Source organism: Acanthopagrus latus, chromosome 20 (assembly GCF_904848185.1).
Source record: "Acanthopagrus latus isolate v.2019 chromosome 20, fAcaLat1.1, whole genome shotgun sequence".
NCBI classification, from domain to species: domain Eukaryota; kingdom Metazoa; phylum Chordata; class Actinopteri; order Spariformes; family Sparidae; genus Acanthopagrus; species Acanthopagrus latus.
In genome coordinates this window covers 1212209-1229570 of record NC_051058.1, presented here as the reverse complement: position 1 = coordinate 1229570, position 17362 = coordinate 1212209, and positions in this window count along the sequence as shown.

Genomic DNA, 17362 nt, shown 5'->3' with positions numbered 1-17362 from the left:
TTTGTACTAGTTGGACATGAAGTTATCCATTTCCATACAGAATGCGCTTTGTGTACAGACAGGCAGATAACAGAGAAACAGCAAATTGAAATTGAACAGGACAGTGAAGTCACTGAGAGAGGTTCCTAGAAAGACAGCATACAAAAGTCCAATATTTCAGTTTCATCTATGGTGCTCCTTGCAATAGCGAAAGTACATGCTTCCATTCTTCTCTGGAAATGTTGGCACGGTGGCACTGAGCATGTAAGTGCAACTGTGGAGGGTCAGGCTATAGGTAATCCAGCTCACAACAAAATTGCCTTGTGATGAGACAAAATAACAGAATAGTTCGACAGCAGAAAACTAGCAAGTACAATGAAAAAAGGAAGGACAAAAAGATGAGCTGTCAAATACTTCTCACAGAGACAGAGTGCATCGCATCCCTATCCACCTTTGCAATTAAACAGGTTGTGCTTTTGTGCAGCATTAAGAGGAACTAGCTGGGATTCAAAGTGCCATGCTACATGGCAAGTACAATGAAAGACTACATACAAAATGGCTGACGAAAAGGGACTACAACGTGGCCACAGAGTGGTGGACTCAGGTCCAAGATGGTGGATCACCACGTTAGGAGAGAGCCAGGTTAAGAGAGATGGTTAGCTGTATTAAAAGACGCTGAGTCTGTGTGAAGCAAAATTCAATTAACATCAACTCAGCTGTGTAGCAAAGCAAATTATCATTAACCTGACTACACAGAGATCACAATAACACCCAAACAGTGAACAAAACACATAGATTAATCACATGTGCATTACATAAACGAGAGTTAAACAGTCCTGTGCTGAGCCGTGCTTTGTTATGCTGTGTGCTATCTAGGCTCAGTTCTGTCTTTTAAGAATATGTGCTGGTGGCGGATGAGTCAAGCAGGAGAACGTTGTAATCCCAGTGTTGAACAGTGCAGTCATTACTGTGAAATGTCCAATGAAATAAGGTGATTAGAGGAAACTGTTCGCTCTTTTCCTCTCCAAGCATAGCAGCTCAGTGCTAACTTACATTGCGTTCTTCAGATTGTGGAGTTAGCTTGTAAGCTTTGTGTCAGAGCTGCTGGTGCTAACTGAGCTGGCGAACTAGCAGGATCTTGCGTCGCTGCTGTGGAGAGAAGTTCTGTGAGCCTGCTGGAACTGCAGCCGGTAACCCAGGGCCCAGGAGGATTTATGAGACGAGCTGGGGACAAGGCCACCCCCCAGGAGGAGAAGAGGTGAAGAGAGGAGAGGAGAACAGTGGGGGCAGAGCTGGAGAAGAGCTGGAGTTTTGACTACCTGGTCAGTGGGGGGTCCATCCTTTGTATATTGTATCTTTTCTCTCTTATAAACATCTTTATTAGTAATTCTAAGTTTTATTTTTAAGACTTATTGTATGTCTGGATGTCTGTCTAACTGTGACTGTCACAAGTGAATTTCCCTCATGTGGGATGAATAAAAAGTCCCTCTGATCAATAGTAGCTCAGAACTGGGTCTCTGGGCAGTCTTTCCAGCTGGGTGAGAGTGGTGAATTCTTGGGAAGTGAGTTCAGTTGAGTGCCCATTTTGAAATCCACAATGAAAGACTTCATCTGTGGATCCAAACAACTAATACTTCTGGCCTTTGGATAATGCTGTGGTAGAATAGGTACAGGTGTCTCAATACTCCAACTGCCAGGCCCAAGATCAGTTGTTTCCACACAACCACTTCACTGAATTCTGAATGACTATTAGACTGAACATAGCCATAGTCTTCTTCTCGACTCAACCACATTGGAAAATTGAATTTATCCACTTTCATAACGGTGTATAAGAGAGTGTCTGTAGTTTACCCACGTCTTTTTTTTTTTTTTTTACCACTACACCAGTGTATAGAAAGCTGAGGTCACGCCCCTTCCATTGGACCCCATGGGACCATAATTTGTAAAAACTTGTGCCATGAACTACGCATAAGATGTTCATTACTAAATCGTTAGCACACTTCACCAACACAAACATGGTTGCCAAGAAAGGGTGAAATCACAATAAAACTGCCAATATTGACAACTGCATTTATGTGAAAGGGTAGTTTGGAGCGATCATATTAATTTTCAATTCCCCCGGAAATTAATGGCTGTATTTGAATTTAAAACTAGGTGGGCTCTGCCTCTTCAACTCACTGAGCAGATAAGTTAGTTTTGGTTCTTTCACTGGTTTACTTAGTTATCATTGGACCAGAGTTTGGCTAGGAGTTTAGCTCGTGGCTGAGAAGACACGGTAATGGTGATGACCTGAAGAATAAGTAGCAGTGGTAAGCTAACATTTAATTTCCTTCAATTTTGACCAGTTGTTGGCAGAATGATACTAGTTTGGGACCGTGGATATGTTGTGTTGTTAAAAATAACTGATCAGGGTTTAATTAGTGTGGTGAGTGTCGTGATAATGCTCTTTGTGCTCTTTGCCCTGTCATCCATATGGTTTCAAATGACTACCTGCCGTTTTTGCAGCAAAACATTAGAAACATTAATGGGTTATGTACTGGACAAACAAAAACATCATTGTTTTTTTATCCCCCTGCTTTTTTTTTTTTTTTTTTTTTTTTTTGCCATTTTGCTATGTGTGCACCAATTATCAGACTGTGAAAAAAGCAATATCCCACTTAAAATAACATGTATTGGAGGGGTGGACTATGTCCAATAACTGGTTGTCAAAATACATTGACTGTGAAATCATCATTTACTGCTCACTGCTAGTTTTAGTTTTATTTATTTTGCACCATTTAAAAAAAAAATACACAATGAATGACAAAGAACACAAATAATATACAGTGCAGGGAGAGGCAGAAAATCCAATGGGCTTATTTGAAGACTCCACTTAGATAATGTTGAAGTTTCACAATCTTATAAGGAAACACAAAATTAACATACAAACAATCATATGACTATGTTTAAGTGAAAACAAGCTAATAGTGACAAATTATATATAAAACAACAAAATAATAACATAAATATAAAATCAGAGAATGTGAGTGTGTAATATGTTTGTGTGTGTGTGTGTGTCTGTGGAGGGAATATTGGTTTAGAACACCTAATTTATTAATTCCTTGGGCATGTGTGAATCAAAATAAAAGATGGAGACATGGACAACAATACATGAATAAAAGCAATTACAAAACCCGTGACATGAACAACAATACATGAAAAAAGCAATTACCAAACAACAATTAAATGATTTTTTAGGTTTCTTTTGTAGCATTTTATAGTTTTTTTGCCAAATGGGAAAAGCCATTCCATAATTTGGTACTCCTAAATCTCATTGAAAATTGACCTCTGCAAGTAAGAAATTCAGGAGGATGAGGATCTGATGATTGACGAGTTCTGCAGGAATGGACCTGTGAATTTGCTTTAAAGTAAGTCTTGAAATGCTCAGAAATTTTCCCGTCACTTGAATGTATCTTATAAATGAAAACACATACTTGAGAAAAACTGATGTCGTAAATAGTAAGAATTTGTAGTTTTTGAAATAAAGGAGCAGATGAGTGTGTGTGATCGAGTGTGACTCTGATCACTTTCTGACAAAAAGTTTCTGGAGGACCAAGATTTTGTAGAGACTAGTAGGGGTACACGTCCAATTCTATATTACTGGGATAAATTAAACTGTAATAAAGAGTAAGGAGACAGTTTGTAGTGACAAGATGATTGACCCTCCTTATTATACCAATAGATCTATTTATTTTTCTGCTAACCCAGTCAGTTTGTTCTCTCCAACTCAAACTCTCATCTACAAGATTCCTGGGAAGTATTGTTGATGACACTCAACAGACTCAATTGTAATTTTAGATAAATCCTTAGACTATGATTTTTTGCCACTGAAAATGACAGTTAGATTTTTTTATATTCAAAGATTTATTTTGTCTAAACCATGTAGCGTAAGCAGTCAAACCAACATTAGCATCCTTAATCAGTGAACTGAAATTTGAATGGGAGAGAACTAGAGTTGTATCATCTGCAAACATTAATGAAGACGAGATATTAGAGACATTAGACAAATCATTAATATATATATACTGTATATATGAGGAATAATAATGGTCCAAGAATGGATCCCTGCAGAACCCCACAAAATAGTCTGGCTTTGTTGGAATAGCAACCCTTAACACAAACAAGCTGTCTTCTGTTGGAAACATATTTTTTCAACAATGTCTGTAGTGTCATGAAAACATATATTTATACATCTTGTCCACTAAAATATGTATCTATGGATTTACTGTATCAAAAGCTTTTGGAAAGTCTATAGAAATACTACAAGTAAATTCATTATTTTCAAGTGCAGAAGTATCTTTGTCAATCAGTTGAAGCAGAGCCATATAAATGGAGTGTCTTTTGTTTTGTTTTGTTGTTGTTTTTTTTCCTGGAAACCCTACTGGTGTTTGTAAAGAATTGAATTAGAATCTAAATGAGAAAGAACCCTTTTGTATATAATTTTTTCGAAGGTTTTTGAAAAACATGGCAAAATAGATATGGGTCTATAGTTGTTAAAACAACATGGATCATCAGCTTTAAACAGAGGAATAACTTTGGCAACTTTTAAATCCTCTGGTACAGCAACAAAGACAGAGAAAATATGTGAGCAAGTGGCTGCAGTATTGACTGTTTGACAAGGAATGCAGTAACATTGTCATGACCCGCTGAAGATGTTTTTAGTTCATCAATTATGCATTTATTTCTTGGATCAGGGGACTTAAAAGAATAAATAATAGAACAATGTCTCGGAATGAAATCCAGTGGATTACCATGACATGCACATATTTTGTTAAGCTAATTCATAACCTATATTAACAATAAAATTATTACATTTTCAGAGAATTTTCACCATCCAAAAAGACTGAAGGAAGCTCTGGGGCAGTTTTTTTCTCTTTGCAACAACTGATTTATTACTTTCCACATGGTTTTAACATCCTTTGAACACCTCTTAAATTTTTCACTGAAATATTGAATTTTTGCAGATCTAATGGAATGAATATATTTATTTCAATAGGATTTATAAACACCATAGATACGAGGAGTAGGGACCCTCCCTCACCTCCACCTATACGGAGGTCCCTCCTATGGCGGACGCGGTGGCCGATACAGATGACCTTCGCTGTCAAAACCAAACATGGGTACTAATGACGTCATGTCAAGACAATCAATAAAGCTACAATCTGACTCTGAATCCCTCACCTGGACTTTAGAGAGCCTGGACAAAACCTGCATCCTGTCTGGCCCCATCCCATTTCCATGTAAGAGCTCTGAGCGTTTTAGCTGCCTCCTCAGTTTGCACTGGTTAAAGAATTTCTGTACTGCTACAGGCCATGAATTCATCAACAACTTTTTAGGATTTTAGGAGGATTTTTTACAAAAAAGATGGCATGGCTTTTTGAGTCTGACGTTCAGTTGCACGTAGAGACCACATGGTAAACTGTACATCGTGTGTGGGTCCTTCTGGCTCTCCTTCTGCCAGGACACAGCCCTCCATTATAATTAATAACAGACCACCTAAAAGCATCTATCACTGGCAGTCCTCTCATAACAAACAACGTGACCCAGATCTGCATCAAAATCTCACTCACAGCCAAACCCTCCACTCCAGCTATGTTGATGTGTAGCATATCTGTTTAACAGATCTTTTATTCTTAACATCTTATTCTATTACACCTAGATTTCTATTCTATTAACCTGGATTTAATAACTGAGACCTGGCTTAAACCTTGGAACTGCTCCCCACTAACAGAGCCCTCTCCTCCTGATTACAAGATCCTCAATTTCCCTAGGCCTAGGCCAACAGGTCGTAGTGGGGGTATTGCAGTTGTTTTTAAGAACAATTTTATTTGCAAACAGAGTACATGGCATACTTTTAACAGCTTTGAATTACTTTTTTTGAAATTGTCTGTACAATCACAGTGTCTTGCCTGCTTGTCTATTGTCCACCTATACCTAACAATGCCTTTTTATGTGAACTCTCTGACTTATTAACTTCAGTGGTGGAGTTATTATGGCTGGCGATTTTAATGTGCACATTGACAACCTCTTAAACTCTGTTGCAACTAAGTTTTGAAATATCGCCAACTCTTTTAACCTTGTTCAACATGTGTCTGGCTCTACACATGGTCACACTCTCAACCTTGTTTTTCTCCATGACTTTGAACTCTCGTTCCATGTTTGATTTTGCCTCTGACCACAAATGCATTATTTGTGACACCATGATCCAGTCCTCTGCTCAACCTCAGAAGCACACAATATACTCTCGCCTCCTCAATGCCCACTCTGCAGCAAATTCTGACTCCTACACTCCCCCATCTAACTCCTCTAATGTGAATGATCTTGTAACCTGGTATAATAATCATTGTGCTTCTACATTAGACACCATAGCTCCCTACATGACCAGATCACTCTCCTCAGACAACTCCAGCCCCTGGATTAACAACAACATTCGCTTTCTGAAAAGGGACGCTAGAAGAGTGGAAAATGGCTGGAAAAAAATCTAAACTCATGGTCCATCTCCTCTATCTGAAAGAATTGCTCTCCATCCTCAACCAAAACATCAAAAAGGTGAGAACTGCTTACTTTTCAGACCTAATTACCAACAACAAACACAATCCTAAGTTCCTGTTCAACACTATTGACCAACTTGTAAACCCTGCCCATCCCATTGTACCTGCCTCCTCCCCATCAGACTGTGAAAGTTGGCTGTCTTCCTTTCTTAACAAGATTAACATCATTCGCTCCAACTTTAATAATCCCACTGTTTCCACTGACTCACCAGTCCACTGTCCTACTCTCCTGTCTGACTTCTCCCCTATCTCTCTGCACAATCTCATTGTCATTATATCCCATATGCACCTGTCCTCCTGCACCTTAGATGTAATGCCCCCCAAATTCCTTAAAGAGGTCCTCCCCACCCTGGGCCCTAGCCTACCCTCCATTATTAACCTCTCTCTCACTTCTTGCTCTGTCCCTGATGGTTTTAAGATGGCAAGCATCAAACCTATCTTAAAAAAAACCTGCCCTTGATCCAACCAAAACAAACAACTACAGACCCATCTCAAAACTACCATTCATCTCCAAAATTCTTGGAAATATCCTTTCGCAGCAGCTACTCGAGGTCATTGAAGAACACGATATTTTCAACAAACTCCAATCCGGCTTTCGCCATCTTCATAGTACAGAAACAGCACTGCTTAGAGTGACAGACGATGCGGGCTGACAATGGCGAACATTCAAATCTGGTCCTGCTTGACCTAACTGCCGCTTTCTACACCAGTGGTGTCACTCAATCTTGGTTGAATGCATCAATAAGTGGGTTGGTATCTTGGGCTCCACTCTTAACTGGTTCTCATCCTAGGAAGTGTCAGGTCGTTATAGACAACTTCATGTCCATGGCTGGTATAGGAGGAGGAAATGATAATTTGTTCAATCACCTTGATGCCTGTCAGTTTCCATTTTTGATACTCTGTTTTTCAGGCACTGGTGTGTTGTGTGTCTCTCTCTCTCTCTCTCTCTCTCTCTCTCTCTCTCTCTCTCTCTCTCTCTCTCTCTCTCTCTCTCTCTCTCTGTCTCTCTCATAGCCTCTCATAGGGCCATTGGGCCAGGTATTCTTTAGACAGACAAGCCACTGGGCCAATCGTCACCTCTCTGCTGTGTCTGCAGCTGAACACTGTGGGCCAAGCCAATGCATGTCTCTCTCCCCAGGCCGGGAGAGTTATCATAGTTGCCACAGCAAGGTGCAGCAGAAAAATAAATGACTAAATAAATAAATAAAAATTTCAAAAATGTCCGTCAACAAGTGTGCGCTTGTGTTTAGGGCAGGGGTAATATTCACACCGGGGCCTTTCACCATGATGTTACGCTACTGGTATCCTCCATGAATGCCTGGTTCTCTTCTTTGGCCCCAATAAACTCATCCATGAACTGAATCCCTCAATCGGCCACAAACTTGTTCAATCTTGCTTTTCCCCAACTCCAGAACGTCTCAAAAGTCAAAGCAATGCTAACAACCAGAAATCTTGAACTTCTAATTTACACCCTGATTTTCTCTCGCCTTGACTACTGTAATGCTGTCTTCACCTGTCTCAACTGTGCAGCCCTGTATCGCCTGCAGTTCGTACAAAACTCTGCAGCCACTACTAACCAAAACCAATTGTAGATCCCACATCACACCAATTCTTGCATCCCTTCATTGGCTCCCAGTAAAATACAGAATAGACTTTCAGACACTACTCCTCACAGACAAGGCCCCTCATGGTCTTGCCCCTCCCTACATTTCTGAAATCATACACCCTTACTCCACCTCTAGACCACTCAGATCTTCCGACCTAGGCCTCCTATTCATACCCCGCTCCGTCCTCAAATCTAAGGGTGACTGCGCTTTTGCTGTCAGGGCTCCATCCCTACACTCTTCCATCAGATCAGCTGAATCACTAAATGTCTTCAGAAAACTTCTCAAAACCCATCTCTATCGTCTTGCGTTCCCCACAATAGAATTGTAATTATTCTTTGCACATATCTGTACATGTATGTTTATTTTATTTTGTCTTATTTATCTTATTTTGTTTACTTTTATGTTTGTTCTTTATATTTCTAATTATGTTTTATGTTTACTGTACCCTGTACAGCACTTTGCAAACTTTGTTTGAAAAAAGTGCTATATTAATAAAAACTCACTTACTTACTTTGTTGCAGTCTATCTTTCTGTGGCAATTTATGTGCAGTCCAAAATTGATTACATGGCTCTCGTCTTATGTGTGGACACTTAACACTTATGAAGTGCTAAGGTTTTCTCAGAGATGTTGGGGCTTTGAATGAATGGAAGACAAATGGAATAACTATAAGCGGTGAGACAGTAAGAGGCACGTTGTAATGTATTGCTGGTAATAACTTGGTCTCTCATAGCATTGGTTTACTGAAAACCTGAGTCATTCTCAGTACTTTTTTCAAGTTTTTTCAAGTGAGTTTCAGAGGGATGATCAAAATGTTTGGTGTCCACAGTGCACCCCTGAAAGTTACCATCCTGCTGTCGGTGATCTATAAGCTGGAAACAGTCTAGACACCAAAGGAATAAAGATGAACTCAGTTTTCAGTGCTTTCAAAACTTTTCACTTATGCCAACCTGGTCACCCAACTTGTTTAGGTCATGACATATTTAACTGCTGAGAGAGAGGGAAACGCAACCAGTCGGGCCCAACAAGTTTTCCTACAGGCCAGCACATAACAACCAGTGTTTCCACAATAAAACAGGATGTGATGTAAACAAGGTCATTTCCTGTATCAAAAAGTCCATGGAGTTCAGAGAGCTTGTAATTACTTAAATTAGTAAGTAAGTAATGCAGCTATGTATTTTGTGATAGACACACAAATGTGATCATACTGAATACTACCTGTTCTCAGTAACAAAACAGAGTACACAAATGCGGCTTAACATTATTGACTTGGTAGATTTTTATCTGTTACCATCATACATTATCGATTGGCAATAAATCCTTTCACTGAAGCACAGTGTTTTGTGTCTTGACCACAGTTTTTTCTTTTAGATGTACAGAAATAAAAGTTTAATTTAATACAAAATGGTCTCTTACATTATATACTCCAAGTGGAGGTGCCTCATATCTGAATACTGTATATAATACAGTGTTGCTTCTCAAAATGTCTTAACTAATTTTGTCTTCTTTCATTTTTCAAAATGACCTCCTTCACCCCAATCAGTCAGGCTTCTCCTCTCCTCTCTTCTCTCGGCTTCAGGACTGTTCACTCCACTGAGACGACCCTACTCACAGTGACTGCGTCCCTCCGTGCTGCCAGAGCCTCGTCCCACTCATCAATCCTCATTCTCATCTTCAGTGTTTGACACAGTCAACCACCAAATCCTCCTCTCCACTTTGGCTTAACCTGGCATTGGTGACTCTGCTCTAACTCTGTTCACATCATACCTGACAAATCGCCCCTTTCAAGTCACATGGAATGGTTCATTGTGCAAACCCTGCTTTCTAGAAACTGGTGTCCCTCGAGGCTCATTATTAAGACCGCTTCTGTTTTTACTAGGGCTGGGACTTTATCGTGTTAATTACAATTAATTAATTACAGAAAAAAATAATGTGACAAAAAAATAATGCATTTAATAGCGACTTATTTTTGCACTCCAAACAGCGTGGAACTTTACTCGTTGCACAAGTTCCCAGCAAACCCGTAATACTGATGCACAGGACACAACACGAGAAATAGAAACCGATGAGTCGTTGCTTTCTTCGGTGGGCGGAAATTTTAGTTTTAAAAAACTACTGGGTGGAAACCTGGATAAGAGCACAGTTGTGTGCAAATTGTGCAAGAAAGAATTTGCTTATCACTGGAGCACTTCCAGCCTCCACTACCACCTCAATGCCAAAGATGTTGCAGCTAGCACAGACAATGCTCCTAGTTTGAGCAGGCAGTGTCACTGTGGCACCCATGGGATGGCCACATTTTAATAATAGTAAATGTATTATTTTTTTATTATTGTACTAAGTGTACACATTTATTTATTATTTTCTGAAGGCACACATTCACTACTGATTTTTCTAAATTTTATTTATTTAGCACATAGAAATGAGAGAGGAGAATATGTGTTTTGGTCAGGTGGAACCTTTTTGTTTTCATCGTTGCTGTGGGGTACCTGTGGGGGAGCACCTGAGGGAGGGGCGTTTCCGCTGTCTCCCCAGAAGCGATCTGGAGAGAGAGCAAGACGCATCCTGATCATTCTTCTCTTCTTTACCTGCTTTGTACAGGTCAGTAAATGGTGAATGTGTCTTAGAAATGTATTTTATGAGGTCGGGAAGTGTTTATGATTGTGTTTAGTAAGAGTTTGTGTTGCTATGAGAACTTTAAATATGTTAAAAAAGTTAGTAAATGTAAATTGATTCTGACGGAGTTCACGTGCAGCGGCGCCATTTTGGGTGTGTTACTGGCATCATTTGAGTCAATCAACAGCGTCAATGTATCTGTAAAAGGCTACGTTCGGACTTAAATAATTTCTGGTTAATTAAAATGCCATTTGAGTACATATACATTTATATTTCAAGGCATCCTGTGCCTGAACTTGTTCATATTTTTGGCAAACGTGAACTGAACGTACTGTATTCTGCCTGATGAACATTATTGTTAACGTGTTCATTCTGGCGTTTGTGAACGGCACTTTTGCAAAGTTTTACTTCGTTTAAGAGAGTGCCAGATTCCCGTAGAGCTCTCCAGGTAAAAAACGGATAAAACACAGGCCTTAATATGTAGCGGAAAATCACCTGGCAACACCAGCCACCACAGAGTTGCACTGCCACAGGCATCATCAAAATGCGAAGCATAGAGGCAAAAACAAATAAAGGCGGCAGCACTACCTCAGACTCTGCCTTAGAGGTGGGTAAAAATATCGATTCATAAATGCATTGCAATATTTTTTTTTCCCAATTCAATATCGATTCAAAAAATGCTCTAAGTCAATTCAGGCAAGCAGCGGCCCCTGACCACCCATTGTCCCTCATCGGACAACTCATGGTCTCCGCCTCCAGCAGCTGGAAGCATCTCGCTCACGACTACACTCAAGGGTCATAGGGTGATGCGCCGCGGAAACACCGTCGGAGCTGTGAAGGCAAGTAGCCGATGCCTGACCACTGTGTCTTTGTTTACATTTCGAACTAGAACTTCCTAGAGGAATGATTCATAATTAAAAAGATTACTTTTTTTAATTTAAAATTATCAACAGGTACTCTTATGAATTATTTGTTTATTCCTACTTATTATTGGATCAATATCCAAGCATTTAAATCAATATTGAATCAAATCGAATCGCATCAAAATCGAATTGAATCGTGAGGTTCTTAACAATACCCAGCTCTACCCTCCTCCACCATTAATACGGCATCTTCGCATGATTACTCAAGACAGTTTTATGAAAAGGTCAGTGATGATCCAGGTGGGAAAAATCTGACCTTTTTGTGTTAACTTTGCCTGCCGGGTTTCAAGAAGCAACTCCGTACATCAACAACAGCAAACCTGAAACAGCACATCGAACTAAAGCACCCAGCTAGCCTTTCAAGGTATGTGCGAGTGAATGAAAAAATCAAAAGACACGGTAAAAGAAAACAGATCCTCTACCACCCAAATCACATTAACAGTATACAGTAGCGGCTCCGTTGTCTTCATCTCCCAGCCACAGCTGGACAAACTGGTTTTGCAGTATACTGTCGGAGAGCTGTAGTTTCAGTGTTAAAACTGATATAATAATAGCTGTCTATGGTTCTATATGGGCTGTGGCAATAATTTAAAAAAATAATAGCTTGCAGCAACATATTGAAAAAAAAAGAACTATGACTAGTTCATTTTTGGAACTGTTCACAATTTCGATCTATGAACTGAACGCATTCATTTTCAAATGTGTGAACTGAACTTTGAACTAGCTCATGTAGAAAGTGAACTTTCCCAACACTGGTCGCCAATCCTACGGGTCGTCTGTTTTTGCCTCTCTCTGTTCGTCCTCAAGTTCTGCAATGGGGACACACTTTATGTTTTGCCTGTTTACCTGGAGTCTCTCGCACCTTGCTCCTGCTTCAGCGCCATTTTTGGTGGCCATCCATCACGGGTGACACCCGTGAATATGTGGAGCCTGTACCATCTGCGCACAGGGCAAGACCACTCATCGTCCTCCAGCTGGGCTCCTTCATTCGCTCCCAGTGCCCGACCGGCCATGGCCTCACATAGCTCTGGACTTCATGACTGGATTACCTCCATCTGAAGGTAAAGACACTATACTCACCGTTGTGGACAGTTTTTCCAAGGCTGTGCATATTGTGGCCCTTCCAAAACTATCCTCAGCTGCAGAGACTGCCAAACTGATGGTCGTCCATTTTCCGGATTCATGGGATACCCTTGGACATTGTCTCTGATAAAGGCCCTCAATTCACCTCTCAAGTGTGGAAAGAGTTTTGCCTGTCGCTGGGAGCCACCGTCAGCCTTTCCTCCGGTCATCATCCTCAGTCCAACAGGCAGAAAGGATCTCAAGATCTGGGAACAGCCCTAAGATGCATCTGCGACCGCAACCCAGCTTCATGGAGCTCCCATCTCACCTGGGTTGAGTCCTTCCACAACTCCCTGACTTCATCTGCTACAGCCATGACACATTTCATTCCTCTCTTCCCCTCTCAGGAGATCAATACCGCCGTACCATCGGTCGAGCACAACCAGCGCAGGATCTGGAAGGAATCCAGAGCAGCTCTCCTGCGCACTTGTGAACAAAATCAAAGGTTGGCGGACCGGTGGCATACTCCTGTCTGTCTCCCCGTTTTATTGGGCCAGTGATCTCGTTCTCTCGTGTGAATAGCTTGTGCAGCTATCCTGACCTTTGTATCTCTCTGCCATAGTTGCTTCTGCCATCTCGCCTGCCCGCTTGCCTGCTTGCTTGCTTGCTTGCTTGCCCGCCTGCTTGCCTGTCAACTGCTCCTGCCTGCTTGTGTTTGAGTTCTAGTCATTGCCTGCCTGTCGTGGGCTCCTGTCAATCACCGGTCTCAGCCATGAGCCCTCTGCCATGGAACAAGACAACCAGCGGGACGCTGACCGTGTGGACACACAGCTCCGCCATTAAACTGGAGGATGCCAAACAAAGGGACTCCACTTACCTGCCACCACCACCTCACCTCACGGGACCCCGGAATTCTCCAGCATGTCCTCTTCCCCCTGCACCTTTATTATTCACCGTGTCACAAATAAATATTGACTTTGAATTTATTCTCCTGAGTTCTGTGTCGTGTGGTTGGGTTCGATCTCTGTTGTTACCGTAACACCCCTTGCATGGAACTGTCAGTCCCTGTTGAGGATGTCACAGTATCGCCAAATTCTCCCATGTGACCCCCCTCCTCTGTGACCTCCACTGGCTTCCTGTCACAGCCTGCATCCAATTCAAGACAATGGTGCTGGTCTTCAAGGCCATCAGCGAAACTGCACTGCATTCTAGGATTATTCTAGTCAATATTTTCACTTTATTGAACTGAAACAATATAATGTAGCTGCTATGGTCAGGACTAGTGATCTCACCGAATATCAGTGACTTTAAAATAATATCTTGAATGAGAAAAATTACAGTTTTATTTTCTGTTTGTTTGTGATTTTTGTTTGTTAATGAAGCTATTTTATCAATATCTAAACTAACTAAACTAAATTAACACGATTTAGTGCACAATGATGTGCCCCACTTTGAAGACTTTTGTGTTTCCTCAGTTGCACCTGGGTCTTAATTTGCAAAGCTTGTTTGAAAATGCTGGTATGTCAGTACATTAAATATCTGTACACTAATTTAGATTGTTTTCTGTCAGATGGCCAACCCACATTAATATCAAAATAAGCCATTGACCTTTGGCGTATTCCCTCCTTATTTCCATCACTTTCTCTTCATCTTTCAAATTTCAATTTCCAATGAGATGGGTGCTATTACATACATTCTCAACATACATATTAGGATTATGTATGTTCATAATTGATATATGTTTTTCTTCATATATTTGTGGCTAATACATTCTTGGAAAGACATGAGTACTTTATTTTCATTTCTTAAAAGGAGAAGCCGCATTCAGTTATGAACCAGATTTCTGGAAGAATCTCCCTGGAAGCTGCAGGTCTGCTCCAACCGTCACCTCTTTTAAATCAAGGCTGAAACCCTGCTTTTCACTGAAACAGTTTTAAGGTCTTGGATGCACTGTAACTTTTATTTTCTCTTCACACCTCTTCTAAATCTATCAGGAAGAATCAGGCAGGGGTTAATATTTACAAGCTCCAACATCAGAGCTGTGCAGTGTATTAACTTTTGTTTCTTACTTGTTTCAATTTTCTTTGTTTTTTTAAGTAATTTGTATGCCCCTGTAAAGTTGCCTGGTGTCTGAATTGTGCTATAAAAATAAATGTGCCTACCAGAACCTAATGATACCTCACTGGCTTTGCAAACTCCCTTTCTGAAGCTACTGCAGTTACAATGTAGCAGATGTCCCTGTGTTCACAAAGAGAACATACTATATTCTTACAACAGCTGAGGTGTCAGAAGGAGAAAGGGTCCCCAACCCCTCCATCAGTCATCTAATTAACATCCCCATTTTAATTAAACATTGATTTGCTGCTAATTAGCCCATGATAGTTCCCAGATTGTTGTGGGAACAGGTAGTGCGAGTGACAGGCAGAGGAGCAGGATGAGGAATCTGTGGTACAACCAGATTGTGTTGCAGAGCTCCTGGGGACTAAATGTTTTGTGATTATTTTTTCTTTTTCTCTTATAAATGATGCATTCACGTGGCATTGGTCCTAATTGACGTCACATTGATAGCTCCCTGTCAGCTGTAAGAAAAGTTTCTGTCAGGAGCCTTGAGGTTAGATCTTCCTCAAGTCAACACCAACTCACAGTCAGACTCTCATAATAACTGAGTGTAGTGCCTGGCTCTAAGACTACCTATAAAAATGCCTGACAACGCCACCTCCAATTAAGGGGCAGGAGGAACCCTTAAACCTTCAATATCTACAATGCAATTGGTGACCCACTCTGACTTCCCCGAACAGAACAATTTACCAGAGGCATATCCTGTGCAAAAGTTAAGTTGGCTTTATTACAATATATAGATCAAATTTCACTAAAACATAGGCATGAGGCAATAAACAAAACAACAATCTCACTGGGTGGGTAAAGTCAATCAGTTCTCTTCACAATAAGGGCGGGTCAGCTATACACAGCAACAATAAAATGACTGTGGGAGACAGAAGAGGGAGACAGCAATTCTACCACCACATGCATGCACTACACACTTAACCTCTATTTACATATGATTTATCGCAATGAAATACATGCAATGTCACAACCAAATATACACACCACTACTGAGTGTCACCCGTGCAGTCCCACCACAGAAGGAGGCTGTGTGTCAGTGCGGACCCGGCCTTTCACAGAGTCAAGCTGTAGGTACAAGAGAGTACAGATACATTTAATGACATCACCATCCAAATGACTACTACTACCCAGTTCATCAAGTATAGTAGAAAATATACCCCAATTGCCTCAAGTCTACAAATCAATTAAACAGCAAAAAGTAAATCAACAGTAGAAAACAGTGGCTGGCCTGGTCTTTGCAAGGGTACACCAACTCCAGTAATTAAATAATGCAGGAGCAGAGGGAGAAATCCAGTGCATCAACTACAGTATCTATGCCACAGCATCCGTCAGTGGTCACGTCAGTCCTGAACTGAGCTATGTCCAGCTTTCACCCTGTATGAGAGGTAGAGTACACACCAGGTGCTGCAGCCAAGTCAAAAAGGGCTCTCCACTGAGACAAGCAAGACTTTATCACTTCCTGATTGACACCCGGTCACATGACCACAGGCAATCACCTGGTCATGTGACTATGTGTCCATGGCAAGTATCACACTATCCCCACATGAGTAATTGTCTTAGTGTGGGCTCTTTGTGAATATATGAGCGCTCACTCGTCAGACTTCTGATACATAAAGTGCACATCAAACACTCATTACTTGTTCCTAGTCTGCCCTAAAGTCACTGCTTTTAATAAGAAACAGAATACACAAAGCACATGCTAACCTGATGACAGAATTAATATCCATAAAACAGAGTTCACTTTAATTCACAAAAAAATACAATAATCACCACTGTGTTTCATTCATTCCATATGATATCTGCTTGTACTGTAAAAACAAACATATATACAACACTTGTATTGAAGAGTTGCAGAGGTGGCAAAAGTACACACATTCTGAACTCAAGTAGAAGTATAGATACTTGTGTAAAAAAATGATTCATCTAAAAGTAGAAGTAATGATTCAACGCCTACCTCTCTACAACGACCATCAACCATGCAGTTCACGTCTCCTTTGTCATGGCCAGGTCGAGAGTAGCGCCTAAGCGCCAACAGTCAATGCCATGTTTAGAGCTCTGCGCAGTGCTGACAGGAGCTCAGCTGTCCTCCCTTATTCATCGAGAGCTCACTCTAAACATCACAGAGACTTATCTTTGGACCGACTCAACTACAGTCCTGACCTGGTTGACATCTGAGTCCTGCAGCTTCAAGGTCTTTGTTGGGACCAGGGTCTCCACGATCCAAGACCTGACTGCTTCACGTACCTGGTGGTATGTGGACACAGAAAACAATCTGGCTGATGACTTAACAAGGGGTAAGACCCTAGCCGAGCTAGCCACTCCAAACCGATAGATCCAAGGTCCAGCTTTTCTCCACCTGCTGAAGTCCAGGCAAGCAGAAAGCTTTCCTGAAGAAGTCAAGTGCCTGAAGGCCGGTGAGCCTGTATCCTCTAGCAGCAGGCTGAGCTCACTCGCTCCAGAGATAGA